Consider the following 13,155-nt stretch of genomic DNA (forward strand, 5'->3'; position numbering starts at 1 on the left):
CAGGGACTGCTGCCCCAGCAGGGCTCAGGCAGCACCACTCCAGGCACAGTGAATGCAGGACCCTGGTAAAGCCCTTCCTTGTGGGGTCAAGTGTTGGAACATTACACAGTCTTTCTGGGGTCCCCAGCTCTGGAAAGTCAACTCATCCAATGTCCTGGAACTAACGTGATCTCTCAATAGGAGTTACCACTGATGGAGACTCTGCACTGCCAGGAGCTGCATGGCCACCAGGGATACGATATAGCTACAGAATCTCCACACAACTACCTACAGGATACGATCTACTCACACAGAGTATCACAAGGGAAACTGAGGCACACACAGGGGAAGCACCTTCCTCATGCTCACACAGCCAGTAAGTGGGAGGGCTGGAAGGCAGCCTGCCTCTCCCTCCAGTCCTGTGCTCTTTCTGCCATGCTCCCCTCCTCTCCTCCCCACAGGAGGCCCTGCCCTCCCTGTCTGCACAAACTTTCCCCTTTTGCAGAGGGAGGCACCTGGCTTCCTAGGCTTTGCTCACAGAGGGACCCCTAGCAGAACAAAGGGGCTCAGAATGTGCCTGTGCAGCTTAGAAGAGGCCACATCTCACCCAATGACTCAGCAAAACCTCAGTGAAAGCTGTGAGGAGGATGTGGAGCAGTGAAGCCAGGCCAGACTCTAATCATTCCTCTTAAAGGAGAAAGTCCATTTGCTGGCCTGTTATCTGGGCCCAATCTCACTGGCCCCAGCCTACCTCATCCCAGTCCTGCTACAGCCAACCAGGCAATATGACATGCAGATGTGTTTGGGCACCATCTTCCCACATAGAGAGTGCCTGGTAAGTTTTAAAGGATTCAAAGATGATGGGAATGTCTGTACCCAATGGGCCAGGCCCCAAAAAGCCCTGACTACAGCCCCAATTGTCCTCTATCCCTCCCAGTCAGTTAGTTGTCTCGTCTCTTGCATAATCCCCAAGGCCGATCAGCTGGACCAGACCAGAGCTGATGAGAACTAGCTGGCAAAGCAGATTTCGTGATGGAGAATGGGAAAGGAAAACAGATTGTAGGCTGAGAAACCTGTTGCACTAATGCCTCAAATACCCAAATCTGTAATAAAGCAGACGTGCTGCTCTCCAACGAGTTGCCTAATGGTGACCCCTGAACACCTGTGTGGTGGGGTCCTGGCTGTGCGCCCCCAGCAGCCAGCTGGTCCCACGTACCACACAGCCTGGTTCCTGTAGTTCCTCAACTGCACGACACCCAGGAGACTGGGCTTCAGGGCTGGGTCACCTTTGCAGCCCCACTGTGCCTGACACAGTGCCTCGTACACTGGAAAAGATCCTATCAGTGAAGGTGATCTAACATAATGTACTACCCCATCGCTGAGACAGAGTCTTGGGTAATTTGAGGAAGAAGGAAAGGGAGACAGGGTGAAGTCAGTGCCCCCCACAAGAGAAGAGGTCAAGATAAAATCCATCCGCAGGGGCACCCACATGTGGACTCAAGTCCCAGGGCCAACTACAGCCTTGGAATCTCAGAACTAGTCCCAATGGGGATCTGACACCTGCCAAGCTTTCTGCAGATCAGGAGTAAATACCGTCTGTGTCTCTGGTGCTTCATATCAAGCCTACTGTGTCTCAGCTCCACTAATGCCAGCTACAGACAAATCCCTGAACACGCTCCTTCATCCACGTTGTCCTCAGCTGTGTCACCCAGGCTGGAAAAGGACCCGAGCCTTCTCTCTTTGGCACAGGAAAGCGAGAGCCACTGACTGCTGCCCATGGGAGCCAGACACAGACATGGAACCCAGCACAGCCTGTCCTGTCTCTATGACCTTGAGCAAATTACTTATCCTTTCAGCCTCAGTCTCCCTATCTGTAAAATGGAGGTGATAATTCTTCTCCCCGGTAGGAATGTGGTAAAGATTAAATTTGACACAATAAATGTAAGATCCTGAGCACAGATCCTGATAACACATCCTCAATGATGCTCGTTTTCTTCCTTTAGCTCCAGGACTAGGAAAGCAGCAGGGAGAAGAGGGAAGATAAAAGAGCCATTCGAGTCACAGCCCAGAGGACTTGGGACCTGAGGTGTGGTCGCGGAGACACTGAAGGCACCTGGCTCTGGCTCCTCCAGTTTCTTGGCTCCCCCGCCCCCATTCAGACCCCTGCTGGGTCACAGGGAGTTGGCAGTGCGCTTGGGAGACCAGCCTGAACCACGAAAAGAACAAAGCTCTCTCCCTTCCTTCCCCTCTAGCCATCTCTCAGTTTGTCCCTGGGCTCTCCCGTTCCTGGGGCTCCGGGAGGCTCAGATGCCATGTTGAGGCCAGAGCAGTGCCTGTGAAATGGCGGGTTTTTAACTGAGTACCTGACACAGGAAGAGCAGGACTCAGAACAGCCCCAAATCTCCTCCCAGTCCTTGTAATCCGCGACACCCACGTGTCTTACAGAACGGACTACCAGTGCGATGGGAAGGAGCACCCAGGACACGGGGCAGAGGACAGTGTTTTCCTTTCAAGGACCAGCCCTGCAGTCCTGGGACTAAGAATGATAAGGATCAAATTTAAAATAATCAATTAGGTGTGGCCTAAACTGTGAATCTGAATCCAGAGCTTGTCCCAACAAAGAGGAAGGGTATGGAGGTCCAGCCCTAGAGATGTCCTGGCAGCCAGCTACACGTCCCTCACATTGACAGGGACATGACTGGAAACGTGGTGGTCACAGATGGAATGTGTGTGAGGTGGGGTGTGCGTGTATGTTTATGTGTGTTTTGTCATGTGGTGTCTCTGTGCCAGGGGTCAGCCTGAGGTGTACACTGAAGTTCTGGGTGGTGCCTTTCTAAATTCCCCCATATATGTGGTATCTTTTGAATGTCCTAGACCTTAAATGTTCCAAAAGGAGAAAAAGCAAAAGATGAAGGAGGGAAAAGTCCTGGCACTGGCCCTTTAAATCTCCTAGAAGCCGCAGGACCAATTGGTGAGAACAGGTAGGCTGCAGGTAAATAGACAAGAGGCAGCAGGAGCTGTTCAACCTTCACCTGGGGCTGGCACCAGGCCATGTGCCGCAGCCAAGAGCAGTGAGGCGTCCAGTGGGCCATTAGACCTCCAGGCTGGCACTGTCCTTGCTGGGCAACAGAGAGGGACCTCAGAACTAAGTATAGCAGGGGAGAGGTCCAGTTGAGCTCTTCAAAGCAGAGGCAAACACAGGGTTTGTCCCAGCTTCCCTCTTAAGTCAGGGACCTATTCACTGGTCAAGGTCACCAACCTGCACCTCCCCTCAATGACCCTGACAGCAGAAGAGAACATCCAACCAGGACAAGTGCAGGAAAATTTATTGAAGGGAAGTGAACAGCCACGGCCTTACAGGACCCCTGGAACTCTCCAGGACTCCAAGGTCGGTTCTGCCCTGCGCTGGAAAAAGCAGTTGACTTTCTGCAGGCAGAAATTCTTCTTCAGGCTCTGAGAATGGAGGAGGAGAAGAGCTTGACTGAAGATCTGGAATGTCTCAGAGCACTGGCATGGAAGGCATGGAGAGCCCAGGGAGGCTGTGACCGCTCTGCTCGGTGGGGTTAATGGTGACGAAGAGGACAGCATCCGCGAACTAAATGTGGGCTTTTCTCCCAACCACCTGGCAACCAAAAGGGGAAACTGAGACACAGAGGTTTTTAAGCACCTTCCTCATGCTTACCTAGCTGGTGAGCGGAAGGGCTGGAATCCAGCCTGGCTGTGTCTCCCCAGGTCCATGCTCTTTCTGCTGCGCTCTCCTCATGCCCCCCCTTCCCCCAGGAGGCCTTGTCACTCACTCCATCTCCACGATATTCTTCCGTTTCAGAGGAGGCTCCCAGCTCCTCCAGAACTGCAAATGGAGGAGGGGCCCTAGGCAGACAGAGAGGCTCAGAACACGCCTGTGCAACTGGCTGGAGGGGCCCGATCTCGCCCAATGACTCAGAAAAACCTGGATGAAGGTGGATGGGGGAGATGACCAGTAGGGCTGGGCCTGGCAAGGCTCTAATTATTCCTCTTAAGGGAGGGAGTGAAGGTCCTCAGCCTGGTTTGGGAACTGTCTCATATTTCCCAACTTGCCCCTGTAACTGTGTCTCCTGGTGCTGCCTTGAGGCAGGACGGCCCTCAGGTACATAGTGTGAACCACGAATTTGAGGACAAATGATTCCCCCAGAACCTGGAGAGGACTAATGTGACCTCATCTTCTAACACTAAAACCTTCACACCGCATCCTCCCACACTGACCTGATGGCATTAACAGTCTTTCCCCAGCTTCAGCTGTCCTCCACCTTCCCTTCCAAGAAGAAACTTCTGGCTTGGGAGGGAGGATCTAAAACTCCAGTGGGCTCCCCTCAGCAGATGGTGATCACGAGGACACATTCCTCTTGCTCTTCCCTGCCCCCTTGTCCCTAAGGGGCCATCGTTGACAGGATGGAAGCTTCCACTGGCCTCAGCTGCGGCTGGAGCACAGAAGTCTTCTTGGACAGCCCTGTGAGGGCTTGCCGGGAGCTCTGAGACCTGGGATATGTGGAGCCTCCGGCTGGAAATATCTAGGGAAGAAATGAGGTCTGTTTCTACCTCTTAACCCTGGGGATCTGAAAAACTGAGCTCTGGAAGCTCTTAGAAGCCAAATGAGAGTGTGGAGACAAGAGCTGGCTGGTGTTGGGAGGGAGGGTTCTCTAAAATCTAAAAGGATTTAGGCGAGGGAGGTTATGCCAGAGAAGTGCTCTGTTGAGCTACACTGATCCAGGCAGCCTTTATCTGTAAACAAGTTGCTGTACTCTTGCTTTTCCCTTTGTTGAAAGTCCCAACTCTGTTAGTCATTCATTCAACAAACATTTTAGGACCTCTCTGTTCTGAGCTCTGTGTTTGACTCTGAGAAACAATCCCTACCCTCAGGAAGCCTGGGGTTCAGAACCGTGCTGTGCAACGTGGTCTCCACCAGCCACAGGTGCCCGCTGAAAGCTGGAAATGTGGCTGGTGCAACTGAGGAATTTGATTCTTCATTTTATTTAATTTTAATTAATTTAATTTTAAAAACTGATACTCAATTCAGTTATTGAAAAACTTTTAGATATATTTGGGACAAGTTGGATATGTGAACCAGTTTTTTTCATCTGTGTTTTGAGATCCAGATGCAAATCAAGTATTTCCAGGGAAAATTTAGGATTGGAACTGAGATGTGCTTGAAGTATAAAACATACATCCGATTTCAAAGATCAATTTTTTGTTTGTTTGTTTTTGGGGTTTTTTTGGGGTTTTTTTTATTTTTATTTTTTTCGGATGTACATCATATTTCAAATTCTGGATACATTACATCATGTTCACCACCCGTACACTAATTATAGTGCATCCCCTCACATGTGCCCCCAATCACCCCTTTTGCCCGCCCCCCTCCCCCCTTCCCCAATGGTAACCACCAGTCCAATCTCCAATGCTATGTGGGGGTTTTTTTTTGTCGTTTTTGTCTTCTACTTATGAGTGAGATCATATGGTATTTGACTTTCTCCCTCTGACTTATTTCACTCAGCAAAATACCCTTAAGGTCCATCCATGTTGTCACAAATGGCTGGATTTCGTCATTTCTTATGGCTGATTAGTAGTCCGTCGTGTATAAATACCACATCTTCTTTATCCATTGGTCCCTTGATGGGCACCTAGGTTGCTTCCAAGTCTTGGCTATTGTGTATAATGCCGCAATGAACATAGGGGTGCAAGTATCTTTATGCCTTTGTGTTTTCAAGTTCTTTGGATAAATACCCAGCAGTGGAATAGCTGGATCATATGGTAGATCTATCCTTAATTTTCTGAGGATTCTCCAAACTGCTTTCCATAGTGGCTGCACCAGTTTGCACTGCCACCAGCAGTGAACAAGGGTTCCCTTCTCTCCACACCCTCTCCAACATTTGTTGTTTCCTGCCTTGTTAATTATAGCCATTCTGACCGGAGTGAGGCGATACCTCATTGTAGTTTTGATTTGCATTTCCCTGATAGCTAATGATGTTGAGCATCTTTTCATATGCCTGTTGGCCATCTGTATATCTTCTTTGGAGAAATCTCTGTTCAGATCTTTTGCCCATTTTCTAATTGGATTGTTGGTTTTTTTGTTGTTGAGCTGTATGAGTTCTTTGTATATTTTGGATGTTAACCCCTTATCTGATATGTGGTTTGCAAATATCTTCTCCCAATTGTTAGATTGTCTTTTCGTTTCGTTGATGGTTTCCTTTGCTGTGCGGAAACTTTTTAGTTTGATGTAGACCCATTTGTTCATTTTTTCTTTTGTTTCCCTTGCCCGGTCAGACATGGGACTTGAAAATATGCTGCTCAGACCAATGTCATAGAGCGTACTGCCTATGTTTTCTTCTAGAAGTCTCATGGTTTCGGGTCTCACATTCAAGTCTTTAATCCATTTTGAGTTGATTTTTGTGCATGGTGTAAGGGAATGGTCTAGTTTCATTCTTTTGCATGTGGCTGTCCAGTTTTCCCAGCACCGTTTATTGAAGAGACTCTCCTTTCTCCATTGTATGCTCTTGGCTCCCTTGTCGAATATTAGCTGTCCATAAACGTGTGGGTTTACTTCTGGGCTCTCAATTTTGTTCCATTGATCTGTGTGTCTGTTTTTGTGCCAGTTACCATGCTGTTTTGGTTACTACGGCTTTGTAGTATAATTTGAAATCCGGGAGTGTGATACCTCCAGCTTTGTTTTTTTTTTCTCAGGAATCCTTTGGCTATTCAGGGTCTTTTCTTGTTCCATATAAATTTTAGGATTCTTTGTTCTATTTCTGTAAAAAAATGTGTTGGAACTTTGATAGGGATTGCGTTGAATCTATAGATTGCTTTAGGAATTATGCACATTTTAACGATGTTAATTCTTCCAATCCAAGAGGATGGAATATCTTTCCATTTCTTTGTGTCTTCTTCGATTTCTTTCAACAATGTTTTATAGTTTTTGGTGTACAGATCTTTCACCTCTTTCATTAAGTTTATTCCTAGGTATTTTATTCTTTTTGTTGCAATTGTAAATGGGATTGATTTACATGTTGAAATTATATTATTTTGGATATATTGAGTTAACTAAATTATTAAAGTTACTTTCTTTTTACTTTTTTAATGTGGCTACTAGATCACTTAAAATTAGGCAGCTAGCATCCCACTTCCACTGGTTGGCGCTAGTCTAGAGCATGAGATCAACAAAGAAGAGCCACCTGGTGTGGCAGCGATGGGAGGGAAGTCCGAACATGGCGAGGACACAGGAGGGAAAGGTCAGGAAAGGAAAAGGGAGACGAAATGTGACTGGGACCTTGGAAGGTGCACACAGATGTGGATGTCACCATTCTGGGCAGAGGGTGGAAAGACACAGAAGCATGAAGCAATGGGCACTTTCCAGGAACTGCGCCACATGTGGGCGATGGTCAGAGAAGAGGCAAGTCTCTTCAGCTCACCGCCCGCTCGCCCGCTGGCAGCCACGGCCCGTGGTCAAGGATGCAGTTGAGGACAGCAAAGGCCGCGTGTGTGCTCACGAGTGGGGGGTGTCCCTCTGCCCCAACACTTAGGTCTCCCTTGCTTTGAGGGCATGTTTGTGCTGCTTTCCTTCGGCTCCAAAATCCAGAGAGACTACTGGGTCCTGAAGTCCATATATATGTTTCAGCAGACACTTTATGATTTGAGCAATGCCCAACATCTAAAGGTAGGTCAGGGATCTCGGTGCCCGAGATGAAGAGAATCCAGAATGCGTTCCTTCGTCAAAATGGCAGTGTACTTTCTTACTACTGTTGACAAGGGGGAGGGGAAGCCGTGGTGAATGCCACTTCTCAGATAGGGAGTTCGAGGTGAGCACTGAAGAGTCCTCTGCTCTGGGTGTTCCAGGGATTGCTGGCCAGCTCAGCGAAAGCACTTTCAGAGGCTGCCTGGTGAAGCACCCCTCAGAATCGCCAGCAACCTCACAGAAGAGGCTGCGACAGAGCCAAATGGGAGCACAGAGGTGTTGTGGAGACTTCCAGGAATAACAGAGATGGGGAGAGAACAGGGCTCATGAAATGCAGGTGCTTGGAGTCCTGGCAACCCCATTTTACCTCTGGGCTACTGGGCCCTGGGGAAATATGGACCTCATTCCTTATGGAGCATGAAAAGAGGAGACGGCTAGAAATACCCTGTTTTATGGATTTTAAGATGCTTTTCTTTTTTATTGAGGAAGATTAGCCCTGAGCTAACATCTGTGTCAATCCTCCTCTATTTTTGTGTGTTGGGGGACACCTCCACAGCGTGGCTGGTAAGTGGAGTAGGTCCATGCCCAGGATCCGAACCTGTGAACCAGGGCCACCAAATCAGAGCACGCAGAACCTTAACCACTCAGCCATGGGGTCAGACCCTAAGATGCATTTGTTTTTGCATTCTAACATCTCTGAAATAAAGATGTCATACAATCAAATAGCACATTGCAGTTTACACGGTAGGATTTTTTCCATGTCTTATTTGTCCATAAAATGATGGTGCATCTCACAATTAATGGAATAGAGGCTGTGCTTTTCTCCTCCGCTGTGACTTTTTGGTTACAGCCTGTTTCTCAGAGCAGACTTGCATATTCCGTTAATATTTCGTTATGCAAAGTGTGTGGAAAGCCTAGAGGAACACTCCCGCACAACCACGGGTGACACTGGTTCTTTTAGTGGACCAAGTGGCCATGCCACAGTGGCGTGGGGAACACCAATCCAAGATAGTAACAGCGGGTTGTGTCACATGGACCATCAGGGAGGTGGCTCTACCCCACCCCTGGCCCACACTAGGTTCTAGCAGGCCAGTCGGTGCCCTTCACACTGGATAAAGGAGATTTCCTTCACCTGGAAAATAAGGATGTAACACCTGTCCTATCTCACAAGGTGGCTGTGCCGATCAAGCGACAGTGACCTGCAAATTCCAAAGGGTTATACTCAATGACAGGTTAAACAAAGAGAGCAAGCTGTTGTTCACATGGAGTAGATTAAGAGCAAGAAGATGGAGACTTAGAAAGATAAGCCCAGGCAGTCTCTGGCCGGCTCATTCAGGCATGTGCCTTGGTTGGGTTACTTAACTGTGATTTAAAAAAAAAAGGTCAACCTTTTCCCCACTCTGCTGCTGTAAAAACCTAAGTAATTCTCAACCTGTCCACACATTAGAATCATCTGGAGAACTTTTTAAAAAATACCGATGCTCGGGCCACATCACAGGCCAGTGAAGTCAGACTTCCTGAGGGTGGTGGCGTCTGTAGTTTTCAGAGCTCCCTAGGCGGTTCTCTTGTGGGCCAGTGTTGAACAGCTGCTTTACAGTGTGCCATCTCCTCGGTCAGAACCACAGTATCTGCCCTCCGGGATTTTGTCAGATAATGTAAGTCTGAACTCTCTACCGCTTGATACTCATCAAATCCTCAGCTGCAAGAAATAATCTTCCCGATATAATTTCTGTAGTCTGTTCATTCCATTAGATACTCTACGTTATAACCTTGGGTTAAAACAGACTTTGAGAAAGGAAGTCTTTACACTACACTTTTTAAAAAAATTGTGGGGGTCAGACCCGTGGTGGAGTGGTTGAGTTTGTGTGCTCTGCTTCGGTGGCCCAGGGTTTCACCCGTTCGGATGCTGGGTGCAGACATGGCACCGCTCATCAAGCCATGCTGAGGAGGCATCCCACATGCCACGTCTAGAAGGACCCACAGCTAAAAATATACAACTATGTGCCGGGGGGCTTTGGGGAGAAAAAGGAAAAATAAAATCTTTAAAAAAATTGTGGTATGGGGCTGGCCTGGTGACACAGTGGTTAAGTTTGCACGTTCTACTTTGGCGGCCCGGGGTTCACCGGTTCAGATCCCAGGTGCGGACACGGCACCGCTTGGCAAAAACCATGCTGTGGTAGGCGTCCCACACATAAAGTAGAGGAAGATGGGCACGGATGTTAGCTCAGGGCTAATCTTCCTCAAAAAAAAAAAAATTGTGGTAAAATACACATAAATTCACATAAAATTCACCATCTTAGCCTAGACCACACTTTTGGGGGCCCCCATAGAATGGCTTTAACAGAACAGAGCTTTGGCATTTTGACATCCACCTGCTGTTATGGGAGACTCTGGGAAAAATTCCCTCCGCGGGACTTGAGACCCTCTGCCATGACCATGAACAAGGGCTCCTGCTGTGGCAGGCAGGAGGGATTAAGAGCCTATGGCTATTGTTGATTGTTCTTACAAAAGGTACTCGAAGACCTGTGTGTTCCTTCCCAGACTGTTTATTAGAGATCTTCAACAAAGAAAGAAACTGAAATGTTTTAAGTCCCCCTTGCTTTTTTTGTTTCCGTCAGAGAAGAGGAAGAAGGCTGTGGCTCAGAGCCAGGGAAGAAGTGAGGGACGGGTGACCGGCTATTGGCTGCAGCCACAGGGCCAGTCCTGAGGGAAACAATAGGTCCTGCGCCTCAGTGAGCTGCCTGGAGGGTCCCACGGAGGCCTGGGGACAAGTAATGGCATTCCTCAGAGCCCAGTGGATGGAGCCGGCCCTGGATCCTGTGGACAGTGGAAGAGGGCAGGGTCAGTGCAGGCAGTGTAGCCATAAAGGGGGGCAGAGCCCCTGTGGCGTGGAGCCCTGTGATATCCCTCACATTGTGATTACGAGAATCCAGGTACAGCCTGGCCCAGGAGGGGGAGACAGTCTTCATTTTAGTGGATCCTAAAACAGTTCCTTAGAAGGATGTTGCAGGAAATAGCCCCTTGAAACCTGTCACTGGATTTTCCCTTGTGAATAATGGGGACAGTATTCGCTAAAAGGGGATCCTGCAGGATGCGTTCCTCTAAGGGGTCATTACTGAAACAGGGGGCCTTTCTCCAAGCCGCTGGCTCACTTTTTTATTTTATAGACACAGAATTGCATAACAAATTGGACTTCACTCTTTGCCTTGACTTCTAGGGAAATCATAGCCAAATTTTGTCTTCTGGAAAGACCACAGGGTCTTATGACGTTCATTCTGTGCAAATTGGCCTCTGACTCAATGCTACTTCTCTTCCTTTTATTTTATTTTCCCCTAATTACCTCACTTTTAAAAATTCTGCATGTCTTTTTGTAAGTTTCTTGAAATGCCTCATGGAAAAAGAGAGAGATCAGAGTGGGAGAGAGAGAGACCTGGGCACCGGAGAAATGCCGCTATTACAAAAGAAAAAGCAACAACCTGAACAAGATACACCTTCAGACACAGAATTGTTTTACTACATGGGCCAAGAACTTAAAACGAGCATGATGGAGACTGTCACTGCGCTCCTGCCAAAGACCTCCAGGAACATAGCTGTGGCAGCAGGTCGGGTTTATGGATCCTTATAGCCAGGGAGAAGACGCAGGGAAGCAGACAGTGTCTCCGGAAGAGAGTGTTAGAAAGACCCTATCAGAGGACCTGGGTTCTGGTTGGGAGATCTGGGGGAGGCCCAGGGAGCTGGGGCTCGCTCTAGATTGGATGCTGCCGGAAAGCCAGGGGGAATTCTGTAACTGGGTATTTTGTGAGGAGCACAGTGACTTGGTTTGTCTGTGATTTGGCAAAATTATGAAATGGTCTTGTTTTGTTTCATTTTATCATGGTTGTTATTCTGTGGGATTACTTGTCCAAGAGGAGAACCGAATCCTGCTGTGAGCATCAGAGCAGCTTGCAATAACACTGAGGTCTCGCTCTGAATGTCAGATCAGTTCCAGACATCTGGGACTGGTTTCTTTCTTTCTCTGTCCCCTATTTTGTGCCAAGGACATTAATTCAGGAAATCCAGATTTCCTCCATTGTTAAGATTTTGCTAAGATCAGGAGAGTGTGCACTGAGTGTAGTCTGCAGTTAAACTGGAGTTAATCTTTTCTTTTCCTTCTGTTGCAGGATGAATCATTCAACTATCTGATGTGACAATGCCTATGCAGTAACATTTAAGACTCGACATGATACACTGGCCAAATGTAAAATGCAATTATCAGAAACGAAATGACTCTTAGACCTTGTGATAAGTCTCCAAGCCAAAAAGTAAAGCGCTACTTTCCTTTTCAGGAAACCAAAGTAATAAATTATCCTCTTTTAAATAGAATCGATGCTATTTTTTGAATTGGTATAAGTTGAGTCACATTGTTAATCTTGATCCAAAGCCTTGGGTTGGGCAGAAGCTGTCCACCTCTGAAGTCAGCATCTTCTGGAAGATTCCTAAGAATCTCAATTTAAAATTTCCAGTGGAATGGATGTGCAGCAGTCAAGAGGAAGTATTGTTTATCTTTTGAGCTGAGAAACATTAAGCTAAGGTTCAATACTTTTGAGTTGCAATGCTGGAGCAGTTGTTAACAGTACCTTCTAAGGGTCTTTTCATCGAAGTTCAAGGGCTGTTTATCTCAGGAGTCTTTTCCAGAACACTAAATCTCCTGTGGCAGATCATAAGTGAGTGGTTTGGAAATACAGCTCATACCTGTTGAAGATAAAACTAGTACTTAATCATATTTCACTGTAATAGGGTAGAATGTAAGATCGCAGGTAACATCTTCAAATGCATGGACCAGACTAGCCTCTGATTAATTCATAAGGAGATAACCTGTGAGTCCCAGAGGAGGTTGATCTTATACACGTTAAAGCTAATAGTAATATCACAGGCCATGGAAGTTTAAGGGAACCTGTTTATTTCACTTTTTAGAATCCTATTACTTCTCTCTATTTTTCCTAAGGACTGTGGATGATAAGAACAGTAAGGTTTTTGGGTAAAAGGCAAACTTTACAGAGTTCCTCAATCACAGTACCAGTAAAATGAGTGTCTGTAGTTATTAGAAAGATAAGTGGAAATTCCCCGGGTCAGAAAACAAAATTAGGCAAATGTTTTTTACCACAGTTAGAGCCACAGCTCTCTGGCAAGGAAAAGCTTTAATCTACTCTGAGACGAAAACAGAAAATAACCAGAACATATTTATAATCCATTCCAAGAGGCATTTGTCTAAAGTCCATTCAGAGGACTGAAGGGCCCTCAAGACTTTGATCCTTGTCCATATCCCTTCTTCACATTTTACTAGGATTGCATTCCTGGCAGTAGGACATGTTTTAAAAACATCCTTGACAGTACCTCTAAAGATACCCCATCAGTGCTGGTTTAATATTGTTGCCAGTGTATCGCTGCTATTATGAGTAATATCATGAAGTATTTTTGCCAAACTCTGTCTTAAA

The 13,155-nt window shown here is 47.1% G+C and overlaps 2 long non-coding RNA genes across 2 annotated transcripts; one reads left to right on the top strand and one right to left on the bottom strand.

Moving 5' to 3' along the window:
- Positions 1-3,287: 3,287 nt before the first annotated feature.
- LOC139081597 (uncharacterized) lies at positions 3,288-3,916 on the bottom strand. The gene is made up of 2 exons (XR_011536728.1): positions 3,777-3,916; positions 3,288-3,601 (listed from the first exon to the last, which is right to left on the bottom strand). It is a non-coding gene; the product is annotated as an uncharacterized lncRNA (long non-coding RNA).
- A 487-nt stretch (positions 3,917-4,403) lies between these two features.
- LOC139081598 (uncharacterized) lies at positions 4,404-12,043 on the top strand. The gene is made up of 2 exons (XR_011536729.1): positions 4,404-4,542; positions 11,842-12,043. It is a non-coding gene; the product is annotated as an uncharacterized lncRNA (long non-coding RNA).
- Positions 12,044-13,155: the final 1,112 nt, after the last annotated feature.

This window comes from Equus przewalskii, unplaced genomic scaffold (genome assembly GCF_037783145.1).
Source record: "Equus przewalskii isolate Varuska unplaced genomic scaffold, EquPr2 ChrUn-13, whole genome shotgun sequence".
Classification (NCBI taxonomy): Eukaryota; Metazoa; Chordata; class Mammalia; order Perissodactyla; family Equidae; genus Equus; species Equus przewalskii.